Source organism: Lagenorhynchus albirostris, chromosome 7 (genome assembly GCF_949774975.1).
Source record: "Lagenorhynchus albirostris chromosome 7, mLagAlb1.1, whole genome shotgun sequence".
Taxonomy (NCBI): domain Eukaryota; kingdom Metazoa; phylum Chordata; class Mammalia; order Artiodactyla; family Delphinidae; genus Lagenorhynchus; species Lagenorhynchus albirostris.
In genome coordinates, this window is record NC_083101.1 from 63,913,805 (window position 1) to 63,926,941 (window position 13,137).

Sequence of the window (13,137 nt, forward strand, 5' to 3'; positions counted from 1 at the left end):
AGTTGAGGTGACATCTACAGAAACATTAGGTTGGACTTGACCTCCTATCTTGCACCAGAATAAATTCCATGCCGTTCAAAGAACTGAATGTACTAGATTGAACCATATGACTATCTCTTGTAGTAAAAATAGTCAAATTTTGATTTTATACCTCTCACTTCATAAAAACTGAAATTGTGGAAGTACTCAAAGAAACCTCAGGGGTTTTTTTTTTGAATCTTGAGATGGGAAAGACTTTTTAAACTGTTATACAAATCTTGAAGGCCTATAAAATAATCGATGGCTAAATTCAACTACCTAACAATGAACTTTTCTGCATGGAAAAAATCACCATAACAAAGTCAAAACACGAATGACAAACTTGGAACAATATTTTCAATTCTTGTCACGAATATGGGAGTAATTTTTCTTTGTCTTTAGATAAATAACTTTTATAAATTAATATGCAAAAGACCAATAACCCAATAGGAAAATGAGAATGGTGTATGAACAGATACTTGAAAGGACAAGAAAATCAGCTGGCTCTTATTCATATGAAAGGAGGCTCAGTCTTACTCATTATATGCAAATGCAAATCAAAATTAAAGTAAGAGAGCATTTTTTACCTATCGGATTTCAGAGATCTAGGAGTTTTATAACACACTGTATTGGCAAACTCAAGCATTTCTAGTGGAGTCTAAATTGGTACAGCTTCTATGGAGGGAAATTTGGTCTCAGCAATCAAAATTACCTAAGTACATAGTCTGACCCAACCATCCCATTTTTGGGAAATTATACTAGAGATGCACCTGCACATGTGTGAAATGACAATGGCAACATCATTAATTGCAGCATTGTCTACAAAAGCAAATGACTGGAAACAACCTGAAGGTCCATTACCGGCGGATGGCTAAATAAGTTAGAGTATAGGTTCACGACCAAACACTAAGCAGCGGTAACAACCAATGAGAAAACTCTTAAATTCTGACGTAAGACCATGTCCAAATCCTGTTACATGAGGGAGGAAAGGAAAGGATAATGTGCATTGTACACTACCATTGATCTTAAAAAGGCTAAAAAAGAATGTATAAACAAATATATCTTATAAAGAACATCTGAACACATATAGTTTTCATAAGTATAAAACTTCTAGATAAGAACATACAAGATACTAATAGCATTGGTTGTTGTGGGAAGGGGGACTGGATAGCTGGGAATAGGAGGAAGTGACACTTTTCTTGTCTATCCTTTGCACTTTTTCAATTTTGAACCATTTTCATCTATTACCTATTCACAAAATTAAATTAAAAGTGACAGATCAGTTAAAACTAACTGACGTCAACATCCTTTGAAAGAGAGCTGTTCCTACTGCAGATAAATATCGGACTTGTAGAAAGCAAAACAAAACAAACCAACAAATCCAGACTCAACGTAATAAATGACCATAATATTCTATGTGTGGACCTATATGTAATTACAATAATTAAAGTAAATGAATGTGTAGAAAATCCATTTCCCCCATTGCAGTTAGAGTGAACTAACACAGAAATTTGATCATGTCATTCCCTTGCTTAAAATCCTTCCACGGCTCTCCACTGACCTGAGAATAATAAAATCTGAGCTCCTTAATATAACACTCAGGCTTCATTATTCCAGCTTCATTCCTCACTCTTCTACTTTTTTTTTTTTTTTTTTTGCGGTACACGGGCCTCTCACTGTTGTGGCCTCTCCCGCTGCGGAGCACAGGCTCCGGACGCGCAGGCTCAGCGGCCATGGCTCACGGGCCCAGCCGCTCCGCGGCATGTGCGATCTTCCCGGACCGGGGCACGAACCCGCGTCCCCTGCATCGGCAGGTGGACTCTCAACCACTGCGCCACCAGGGAAGCCCTCTTCTCTCTACTTTTATCCTGAATTTGCCTTTAGGAACCAAGCTCCACTCTCGACCTTAACATATATCTGCTCATCTGCCACATTTCCTTTTTTTTTTTTTTAACCTTAGAAAAGTCTCACTTTCTCCCCTCCCCTCCTCCACCTTGTTTTTCAGTAATTAAATATCAAGTCACCCTGACGCCCAAAACTGGCTAGGTCTAGTCTTCTCCACAGTCACTTAACATCCCACACTATTCTCTATGGTAGTCCTTACCCCACTACAGTAGCTCCCCCCTTATCCATGGGGCATATGTTCCAAGACCCCAGTGGATGCCTGAAACTGAGGATAGTTCAGAACCACATATATACTGTGTTTTTTCCTATACTAATGGGTGGTTAGAGTATAAGTGAATAAGTTTGTCAAAGGGATGATTCACCACCTGAGCAGACAGAGCAGGAGGCTGCGATATTTTATCACGCAGAATAGTACACTATTTAAAACTTATGAATTGTTTATTTCTGGAATTTTCCATGTAATATTTTTGAACTGCAGGTTGACCATAGATAACTGAAACTGCACGTCGGGGGCACCACTATATTGGTAATTAATACATTCATCTCCTTCAGTAGATTGTGAGTGCTTTGAGGGACCCCCATGCTTGGTCCAAAAATCAGCAGATTGACTCACGCTAAATGTTTCTTGAATAAGAATACAAATGAACCAGTGTTGAAGGAATCCAACCATGAGGTGGCAACGGGGATAGAGTAACACAGGTGATAGGGAGAAATCATGCAAAAGAAAAGCAGATAGTACTTGGCCACAGATGTGCCGTAGCCAATGAATCGACTTTGTAAAATTCCACCACAGTGGATATTTTCTGCCAGGCCTAATCTTACAGATCAGAAGCCAGCAGGAGTCCTTTTCCCCCCTGTAGAATTACAGTGTTTCTTCCCCCATAGAAGTACAGGCAACAGTGTGTGTCTTCCCCTCCCCGTTCCATCAGTCAGCCCACCCTGGTCCCTCTTAGGTACTAACACAAAACACCGGAAGCCAAAGACCATACTCTGTGATCCAGGTCTGCCCTTTGTTCCCTGTAAGCCATGGAAACTTTGGCTGTGACAGTTACTCTTTCAGGTTTTAAGTGGGTGCTCTAGGGCCACTGACCCCAAATGGTACAAAGGTGTACGAAAAGCATCAAGAAATCTTCCAGAAGAGTCCAATGAGCAACCAAGGGATGGCAAAACAAGGAGAGAACTGGATTCGAATGTCATGCATGTACATCCTTGCTGACACTTCCTCCCAGGGCATCCAGGCATTTGCTCCAAAGAGCACCAAAGGCAGAGGGGACTGGATGGGGACCTCTGGGAAACCTGGGTAGCATGCCTTGGCACTTTAGAAAACATATACCTGCAAATTTTGCATTCTAGCTCATAAGTTATCTGGTTATATTAATAGAAATAGGTTTTCAATTATTTTCAAATTACTCAAAAATCTTTATGTGCCATCAGTGCTTTAGGTTGATAGACAGAACACATCCTCTAGTTTCTGCTTCCCAGCCCAGTGTACTGTGTGGCACATCACTGAATTCTTCCAGAATGTGCAGAACCGATAAGAAAGGCATAGGCCTGTTCGATTTTTATCCTTGGCTTTTAGATTTCTTAAAGGGACTCTCATTTGGGAAAATTTTCTCTCCTTGAAAGTGAGATTTTTCTTGTCTACCAGGACTGAGGGGCTACAGTCCTATTAGAAAGTTCTGGGGATCTCAGCACAGAGTCAGAGCCCATCAGTTTGCTGTATTAATTTTTCATTGAGCTATAATCATTAAAAATCATGCAGTGCTGCCCAAAGGCAAGAGAGCACGCTGTGTTGATTTGTTGCCAAGGCCGGCCACAGTGGTTCCTGTGCAGGGAGTGTGTGTCCAACAACTGTTCAAAAGTTGACATTCAGACAGTGGGACTGTTTTACCAAAACACAAGGACGTGAAACCTGCGAGTATAACTTAAAATACAGCCTATGGCCATAGCATGAGAAACTGCAACTAGCTAGGAATAAATCTAACACAATATATAGATGTCTTTATGGGCATAAGCACCAAAGAATATAAATGTAGACTTGAATAGAGAGCTATACCGTGTTCTCAGATGGAGAGACTCAACATGTAATGATGTCAACTCTTTCTGAAGTAGCCAATGCAATTCCAGGGAAAATCCCAACAGGAATATTCCCCTGTGCATTTAATAAATACCCTAGAAAAACAGTCACTCTCTTCACCTATCAATGTCAGGATGGTGATGCTGTTCATGACAAAGAAAATCTATAAACCCCTTTCCCATGTCGAGTAGCATAATTAAGTGGATTTTCCTCACATTTTATTAAAATCTGTATTTTGGGGGATATAAGGGCCATTCAGATAATTTACATTATTGAAGTCGTTTCGTTTTCCCCCTTCTTTTCTAAAAATACAACCTGTGTTGGCATCTGAGGCTGCAGATCACATGTTGCATTTCTGCAGTGAAAAGTCCTGGAAAACGGGAAAAAAAAGCCCGCTTTGTTGCCAACCCATCACTAGAGACCTATTTCGTACACAACTGAACAAAACTGGTGGGATTAGGTGGAGAATAAAAAAAAATTGCAAGTAATAAAAATTGAAAAAGAAAGATCAGGGTGATAATCTAACAATGCCTTATAGGTGATAATCTAACAAACTCTTACAAAGAGTTTTCATTTGCATTATCTCATGTATTTATTGCAACAATCCTGTGAATTGGATTGGGTATTTTAATTCAGCCTACTTGGTTTATTTTGCAGATAAGGAAGGAGGCACACAAACTTGTATTGTAAAACCAGCGAATGGCAGAGATAGGTTATGTTTTCTCTCTTAGGCAAAGCAGTCTCTCTTAGGCAAAGCAGTGGAAAGAGCCAGGACCTCAGATTCAGGCAGGCTTGCATCCAAACCTAGAGAGTGTGCATTCTCATAACGGGAAAGATAAGGGAAGCCTTCATGGTGGTGGTGGGAGCTGGGATTTGAAGCAAAAACAGAACTTCAAGTGTTAGGAGGAAAACGGAGGGCATTTCTGGTGAGGAAAGGAAGCATGCTGACCAGAAGTTAAGAAGGAGCCAAGTTGATGTGGGCCCAGCCAGGAAATGATCTCAGAAACAGAGGGCTTATGAAGAGAGGGTTACAAGCATGGAGGCTGGATGGAAGGGGTCGCAAGCTTGGTGGAGACCCCGAGGGCCAGCTTGGAGAGCTGCTCTGATTGGCCAGAGCCCTGAAAATTTCAGTGGGATAGGTAGCATGCTTTGGGAGCTGACAGACCTGGATTCTTGTCCCGACCGCTTACTTGCTGGCTCAGTGATCTGGTGAAGTTACTTATCTTCTTATGTGTCCAGTTCCTCATCTGTAAAATGCAGCAATATTACCTCATATGATCATTATGAGGGTTGGATGAATTACTGAATGTTACATGGTACCTGTCGTGTGGGATTTACTCAATAAATATGATTATTGTGACTATGAACATGAGAGTGACATGGTGACAGGCTACTACATACATGAGAAAGGTCAGTTAGATGTTAAATAATCCATTAAAAAAGTATTGCTTGTTCTCTTTTCTCCACCCCCTCTTCAATATAAAATTAAATTAAATTAAATTAGAAAAAAACCAGAGTAGCTAAAGGCAAAAAAAAAAAAAAAGTATTGCTTGGTTGGGAAACCAGTCGGTCATAGACAAGACATATTTTACAAACTCTTCACTGCAGATACACTGGAGTGGACTGTGCAAGATTTTCACTATTTAGGGTTCATACAGTCAGAAATGGAACCGTACCATTACCTTCCAACCCCTATCCTCACCCCGCCAAAAATATAAGTGGAGGGCTTCCCTGGTGGCGCAGTGGTTGAGAGTCTGCCTGCCGATGCAGGGGACGCGGGTTCGTGCCCCGGTTCTGGAGGATCCCACATGCCACGGAGCGACTGGGCCCGTGAGCCATGGCTGCTGGGCCTGCGTGTCCGGAGCCTGTGCCCCGCAACGGGAGAGACAACAACAGTGAGAAGCCCGCGTACCGCAAAAAAAAAAAATTAATTAATTAAAAAAATATATTTATGTAAGTGGAAGTATTATCTACGAGCTGTCCATTCTGGCTGCTTCGAATGTTCTTTTTCCAAAAGAAGGACTAGGAAACATGATGGAAGGTCTTGGAGATTTCAGTTAGGAAGAAAACAAACAGAAAGAAAGCACACGAATTCACACTCAAGTGCTCCGCTAAGTGAGAAGAACATATTTCAAAAAATAAACACTCTGACTAATCAGAAAGAAATCTGCTCTCAACTCAAAGGCCTCTGCATAGATATTAACAACATGGAGAGAAGAAAATGGCTCATTAATGATTCATGAAAATTGCTGTCACCATCAAGCAAAGCAGATTTTGCGATGGATAAAATGACTTGTTTAAAACACACACACACTCACGCACACACTCTATTGCTATCCGAACCCCCTGCCGCTTTGTGCCTTGTGCCTTTCTCTCTGCCTGTCATAGTGTAAGTCACCACTCGAGGGAGCCCACGTTTCTTCAGTCCTGGGCTCACTCCAGGCACCAGGATGCACTGAACCACGACGGGGGGCACATCATTCTGTTCCTCTGCTGCAGGGTGGACATTGCGGGTGAGATAATGCTTTCTGGTGGGGGCCGTCCTGTACACGAGAGGATGTTTAGCAGCATCCCTGGCCTCTACCCACTAGATGCCAGTAGCAACAGCAACCCCCTTCCGGTTTTGACAATCAAATACCTCCTGGCAATGCTCAATGTCCCCTAGGGTGGGGATATATAAAGCTGTCCCCCGGTCCCTGGTTTAACCACTTCTCTGATGGAGCTCATGAGTCCCCCCCAGACTTTGGTCTCTGACAGAAGAGTGTGGCAGAACTGAAAGAAAGTCGAGACGCCAGCTCTATTTGTCTCGCTCTCCTGCCAGCAGCCCAGGGAGAAGCAGAACCCAGGAAGGAGTGATCTGGTCCCCTGGCGGCCCCGAGGCTGTTATCAGAGACCTGGCATCTCAGGCAGCCTTTATTAAGAGAGGAAACACTGTCAAGGCCTGTCTGGGGTGGCGTGAGCTGAGACGCTGCTGTTCTCTTCAGGCTTTTGGTAACAGCTCAAATGATTTGTTAATTATTCATTCCTATTTGTCATAAAATCCTGAGGCGCTGCCAGGTGGTAGCATGTGGGCAGTACTAAGGCAGGGGACATGTCTTTTCTTATTTTCCAGTAACTATCAGACATGGAGGGGCTGGGCTGCCTGGAAGACACAGGCGGGACGGTGGGCACCTGCCCTGGCGCATGCAGATGAGGGTCCTGAACACGCTCTCCGCAGCACCGTCCCCCGGGCCTCTGTGTCCTATGTGCCCCTCACACTCCCTGTTCCATTTGCAGTGGAGATCGTAAGGCCAGAGGAAAAAGCAATCGAGATGGGGGCTTCCTGCACAAAAACAAAAACTGAGGCACTGGGACCCTCCCGTTTCAGAACCTTCCCTCCTCCTCCCCGCAGGGGTGGACACAGTCCCACCGGCAAGGGCCCTCTCTTGCCTTTCTCTCCCCCCGTTCTCTGCCCCCCAAGGCCCATTTTGTGATGTCTCCTCTCTCTTTATTCTCCTTTATGGCTGCCTTTGATGTTCATTTTAACCAGATAAAAAGATGTGGCTTATGGCAGGGATGCTGGGGCTGAGGTGACAGGAGATACAGTGTAATTTGCCCCAGATCTTGAAAACACCCAAGGGAGGATGGCCTTGCTTTCAGCCCCGCGGAAAGAAAACCAGGAAGCTGAACTATACCTTGCCTGACAAGGAGCCAAGGCTCTGAAATTCAGTGAGTTTCTGTGAAGTTAGGAAGTTAAATTCCAGAGTTACAGAGATTCCCCATCCCGGGAGCTAGAACCAAGGCCTTGGTGTGGGAAGGAGCTGTAGGAGCCCAGCGTGCCAGGCCGAGGGGACAGGGAACCAGCAAAAGGGCATCCTCACACTAACGGCTCAAGAAGTTGGGGGAAGTAGTGGCTGCTTTCTTGAGAATCTCAGTAGAGTTTACCACTTGGCGAGTTCACCCCAGCCCTGGGTCAGCAAGGACACCGTGGGCTGTCCTGATTGGATGAAAAGGCTACTTCTGCACCAAAGGGCACCAGCCTCACTTTTCTCTGTGACCTGCATCCACCTGGGGTGCTGGGAAGTTGTCCTCATTCCTGACACAGCCTGTGCACAGTAGCCAAGGAGCTCACACTTGGATCCAAGCCATCATCATGGCATGAAGAAGCCTATAAAATGTGGGGATGCCTCGGTGGGAGAAACACTGCACACAGCAGCCCAAGAGAGGATGGGAGAGGATGGAACCAGTCTCGAGGCTGCCAAATGAGCCTGTGGCTACGACTTCTATTAACAACACTTCCTGCATGTCTGTGGGTGCGTGTCTCTCTTCTGGTGCAGAATTTTATAAACTGTTTATTCATTCAATATTTATTATTTATTTATCCAAGAGTCATTCATTCATTCAACATATATTTATTCATTCAGTAATATTTATTTACCCATTCACTGAGTATTACTGATTCAATATTCATTCAATAAACATGTATTGAGCCCCTACTATGCCCCAGGCACTGCTTTTGTCTCCCGCGATATACCAATGAAGAAAATAAAGGTTCGTGTCTGTGGAACCCTTGTAGGATGTCAGGGACCTTCTATTTGATTCAATCCTCACAAGAAATGTTTATGGGAAGCATTCTTTTTCCCATTTTACAGGTGAAGAAAATGTAGGTATTAAATGGTAGAAATGATAATCAAGCCAGGTCTGTGTGACTCCAGGTCTGTGTTCTTTTCAACCTGACGGCCATCCTCTGGAGATGTCACTTTACCCAAGGAAGAGTAGCTCGCTTCGCAGTAAGGATTCAATAGTTTCCCCAGATCTTACGTACGGAAATTATTCTCAGAGAGGAACAAACCAACTTCCATACAAAGTGCCAAACGCAGAAAACCAGCCAATTCAGCCGACCCACTCAAACTGAGCGTGAAAGGATGGATGTTCACTACGAAGCACTCAATTATCAGATCTCAGTTACATAATAAGTATTTAGCAAGACTTTAAGATAAGTGAATGAATAAGGAGCTTTCAAGAAGAAATTTACAACAAAGGTAACCAATGCAGATAAAATGCTTGTACTTGTTCCTCCTTGTGGAAGAGGGAATAAAGCTAATTAAAATAAACGTCTTTGCCAGTAAGACAAGATGAGAAGATATGGGTCTAAGGCATTCAGGAGTAGTGAACATTTTCAACATCCCGCATAATATAGACACAAGAAATACATATTGATCTATTGACCGGGACCCAGGGGGAGTAGAGGGGTGGGAATGGGTTTCCCATTTGGTTTGGAGAGCTTTAAATTTGTCGCACTGTTTCTGAGTGTGTGAAAGCCACTGTGCATAAAAAGACTCTCACTTCGTTCCTTTACTTTGTGCTCCTCTCAGGAAGGATTTGGAACTTGAGGTATAATCCACTTGATTAAGATGCTGACAGGGACAGGACGGAAGCTGAGGTGAAGACAGAGAGGGTATGTATGAAGAAGGAGCTGATGTTCATGAGGGATTTTTACATGCTAGGTGTTTTACATACATATTTCATTAAATTTCAAGACAACTTCAGAGGTAGATATGATCACACTCACTTACCAGTGAATGACAGCTCTAACAAGTAAATTGCCCAAAATCTCACAGCTGGAAAAGTACAGGACCACATCCTCCTTCTCTACTGTTTTCCCAAAGAAATCACAGGTCCTTTTCATTTTAAGGATTTTATTGCTAATCACCATGATGAAACAGGCAGGGAGGAACACCTCCAACAAGTGTGAGGAGTTACAAAGTCTAGCCTCATAAAATCTCTTTCTGAAACCAGAGGGAGAGGGGGAGCTACCATTGGAAAAAAAATAATTCCAAAGATACTGGTAGCTTCTCTCTTCCCAGCCTCTGTCCCCCCACCCCATGCCCTCCTTCCTCCCTCCCCATAACCCCGACCACAGCCCATCCCTAAGTGTGCCACACTCAGCCACACAGGGAACAGCGGTGGGCCTGGGACAGGGAAATCTCCACTTCTCGTGTTCTGCACACTCCAGGTTGAACCCTTGCTGGCCTGTGTCTGCGTTTGCCTCTTTTCTGTTCAAGACTATTTTGTGATGTCCAGTTTTTTCAAAGTTGGCAGGTGTGCAAACATTGGGATATAGAGGGGCCAGCTGAGCCTGGCAGGGCCCTGAACTCCTTTAGCAATGGGTTGACTCAGAGCCCTCCTATCAGAGGCCCCACCTTGACCCTTCCTATCCAGTGGGCAACATACAGGTTTGGCAAATCACACTTTCAACCAAAGGAACCGGGGCCTCTGGAGTCATCCGGATTCTATCACCTCCCAACTGCATAGTCTATGGCGGGTTTCTGGGACTCAGGTTCACCATCTGGCAAAGGGATACAGTAGCATATCATCAACCTGAGAGAGTCAGGGTGAGGATGACACAGGACAATCATCATCGGTGTGGTGCTTCCCAAACTCTGATGATGAGAATCACCCAGACGCTTATTGATGTACAGATTTCCAGGGCTCTTCCCTGGAAGCGTGGCTGTGGTGGGATTAGGTTGTGGCCGATGGTTTGGTTTTATTTGCTTATCGATCAATAGATGGATTGATAAGCAGCTCCAAATTATATTCTAATACTCAGAATAAGGAAGGTTTGAGAAACATTGTTTTTAGTGATGGATAAATATTCATTGATCAAGATTGTTATTCTCTCTCCTCCTGACCTCTGGCCAACTGCCCAAATCCCAGGTATTTAAAATTCTATAGCCCTCCCAGTTTGCTGTATATTTCAAAACTCTGGAGAGGGCTGTTTCCTCAGGACCACAGCTTTGGTTGTGGCTCTCTTGAGAGTCCCACGTTCCCACTGATATTCTTTAGGAACTGAGTCACTGGGGTTACCTTTGCCCACCGTCATGCTCTGAACACTTCCAGGTTTGGGTGTGACTCAGTCTTGTGCATTTTACTGGCCTCTTTGCTTAACACGCATGCTCCTAACTCACGTAGTAGGCGCCTGTGACTAATTAGTTAGAAGCTGGGCATGTGGGCTCTTCTGCGTTTAACTATGTTTCCACTTAACCTCTTCTTTCTACCCCCGTCTTATATTCCCTTCCAGACGTTAGATCGCAAGAACCTGATTTGCAGCCCACAGTCCCCCATCTTTGTTACTGGCTGCCCACCTTGGTTCTGGCCTGGCAAGATTTCCAACTCTAACTCAGGTAAAGGACTGAGAGATAAAGACTATTAGGAATGAAATACATAAAATGATTATGCTTTTCCTAGGTGAGTCTCTAACATAGGCTTGAACATTTCAAGTCAAATATTTTCCAAACACTCTATTTTTATCGTTGTTGAGGTTAAATAACTACATTTTCAATTTTTTTTTAAAGGACTATATCAGGGATTATCATGTGGCATACAACAGACTGGCAGGCGCTACAGCAGTGAAGTGAGCTACGTGACCCTCAGCAAGTTCATTAACCTCTCTGTGCCCCAGTGTGTTTATCTGAAAAGAAAGATAAATTAATATGCTCCTCCTGGGTTGTTGAGAGGGTTAACGTGAGTTCATGGAGGTAAGATGTTCAGCGCAGTGCCCGGAACGGTGTTGGTGGTAGCTATTACTGTCATTATGGCAGCCCGTGTTGCAGGGTCTGTGGGCAGCTTTGTCTGTTGACTCCGTTTTCTTCTCTTTCTACTCACTGGCTTCCCTGCTTGCTTTGGGTTCCTGCTCTCTCGTGGCTCTGAACTGCATATGGTTTTTGTTTGCCACAGTTGTGATCTTTCCACTTATTCTGATTTCAATTTCATGATCTCACTTCCAAAAGGTAATCTTTCTCTCTTCCCTGATTCATCCCCCTGAAAGAGAGAATCTGATTGTCCTATCTCACCTTTTGTCCCTTCTGTGGATGAACTCTGTGGGGTGGGATGGTCATCCCCAGACAAATTAGCAATAGCGGGGTCAGAGGAGTCACAGGTACAAAATCCGGCTGCTAAGGCAGCGGGGATTCGGGGTGGCTGATTTCCTTTAGTGAGGGTATGAGCAGGCAGGCAGGCAATGATTAGCATCTTGTAGCATAAATTCGAGACCATATGTCCTCAGCAATTATATTCAGAGTTTCTTTTATGAACTCTGACTTCTGTAAGAAGCAGGAGGTAATGCCTAAAAGAACACGGGACAACAAACTGGGGGAATGGAACCCAGACTCTTTCCATAATTTGTTGTAAGGCCTTTGGTAACTCCTTTTATCCCCCATCTCTTCCTCATCTGTGAACAGAATGGAATGGGATGGATGAACTCCCACCCCATTCCATTCTTGGAGGTAGAAATTTCCTTCTACCTCCAAGATGAAAAAGAAATGGAAATGGAGAGGCATGGTGCCTAAAATCTGATCTTGGACCAGAAATGGTTAGATAATTGAGCTTGATGCCTGGTTTGAAGCATTAATTATCTGAAGAATTCCATATGTATCGATATTCTTGGAGACAATTATCTATACGGTAAGCATATGTTGACTTAGCATAAGGTTGCTATTAAAAAATACTGTGCAAATGAAATATAAACTTCTCTCATCATAGGAAGCAACAAACTCCAAATCACCGATCCTGTCTTTCGCTTAAACAGGTCTGATGACAAAGCTCCAACTTCCTTCCTCGTGGCACCAACGCTGCAATGTTGCTTAGGATGAGAAGTCTGCATGAAAGCTGGACTGCTTCTAAGTAGACCTGCCTCCTCCCTGAGGTCAGGTGGTGGCTGGTCTTTAACCACTGTTGTCCTGTAGCTGGGCTTATTTATAAACAAGTCGAATCGTAAAATGTAAACCACAGGTGGAATGTCCCCCAGAAGTATTTTGCCAAGGCTTAGGCCAAATATTGATTTAACAGGAATAGAAACGTGCAGTCAATAACACCAGGAAAATGAAGATGAAATTTTTTTCCATCACCAAGTTAGCAAAAGACTGCAAAGCTACTAAAATTATAGCCACTGTTTAGGAAGAACAAGAAATTTGCTCATCTTTGGACATGGGATGCCTCAAACAGACTTTATCTATGTCGTTCTTTTCACCAGTTGAAAGTAGAATTTAAGGTTTTTCTGGTTCCACTTTTTGCTGCTTAAAAAGTAGCTGACACCTACTCTCTGGCCTCTCAGAGGGCCTTCAAACTCACCCAGGAGGTTTGGTCTGCCACTTTACCAA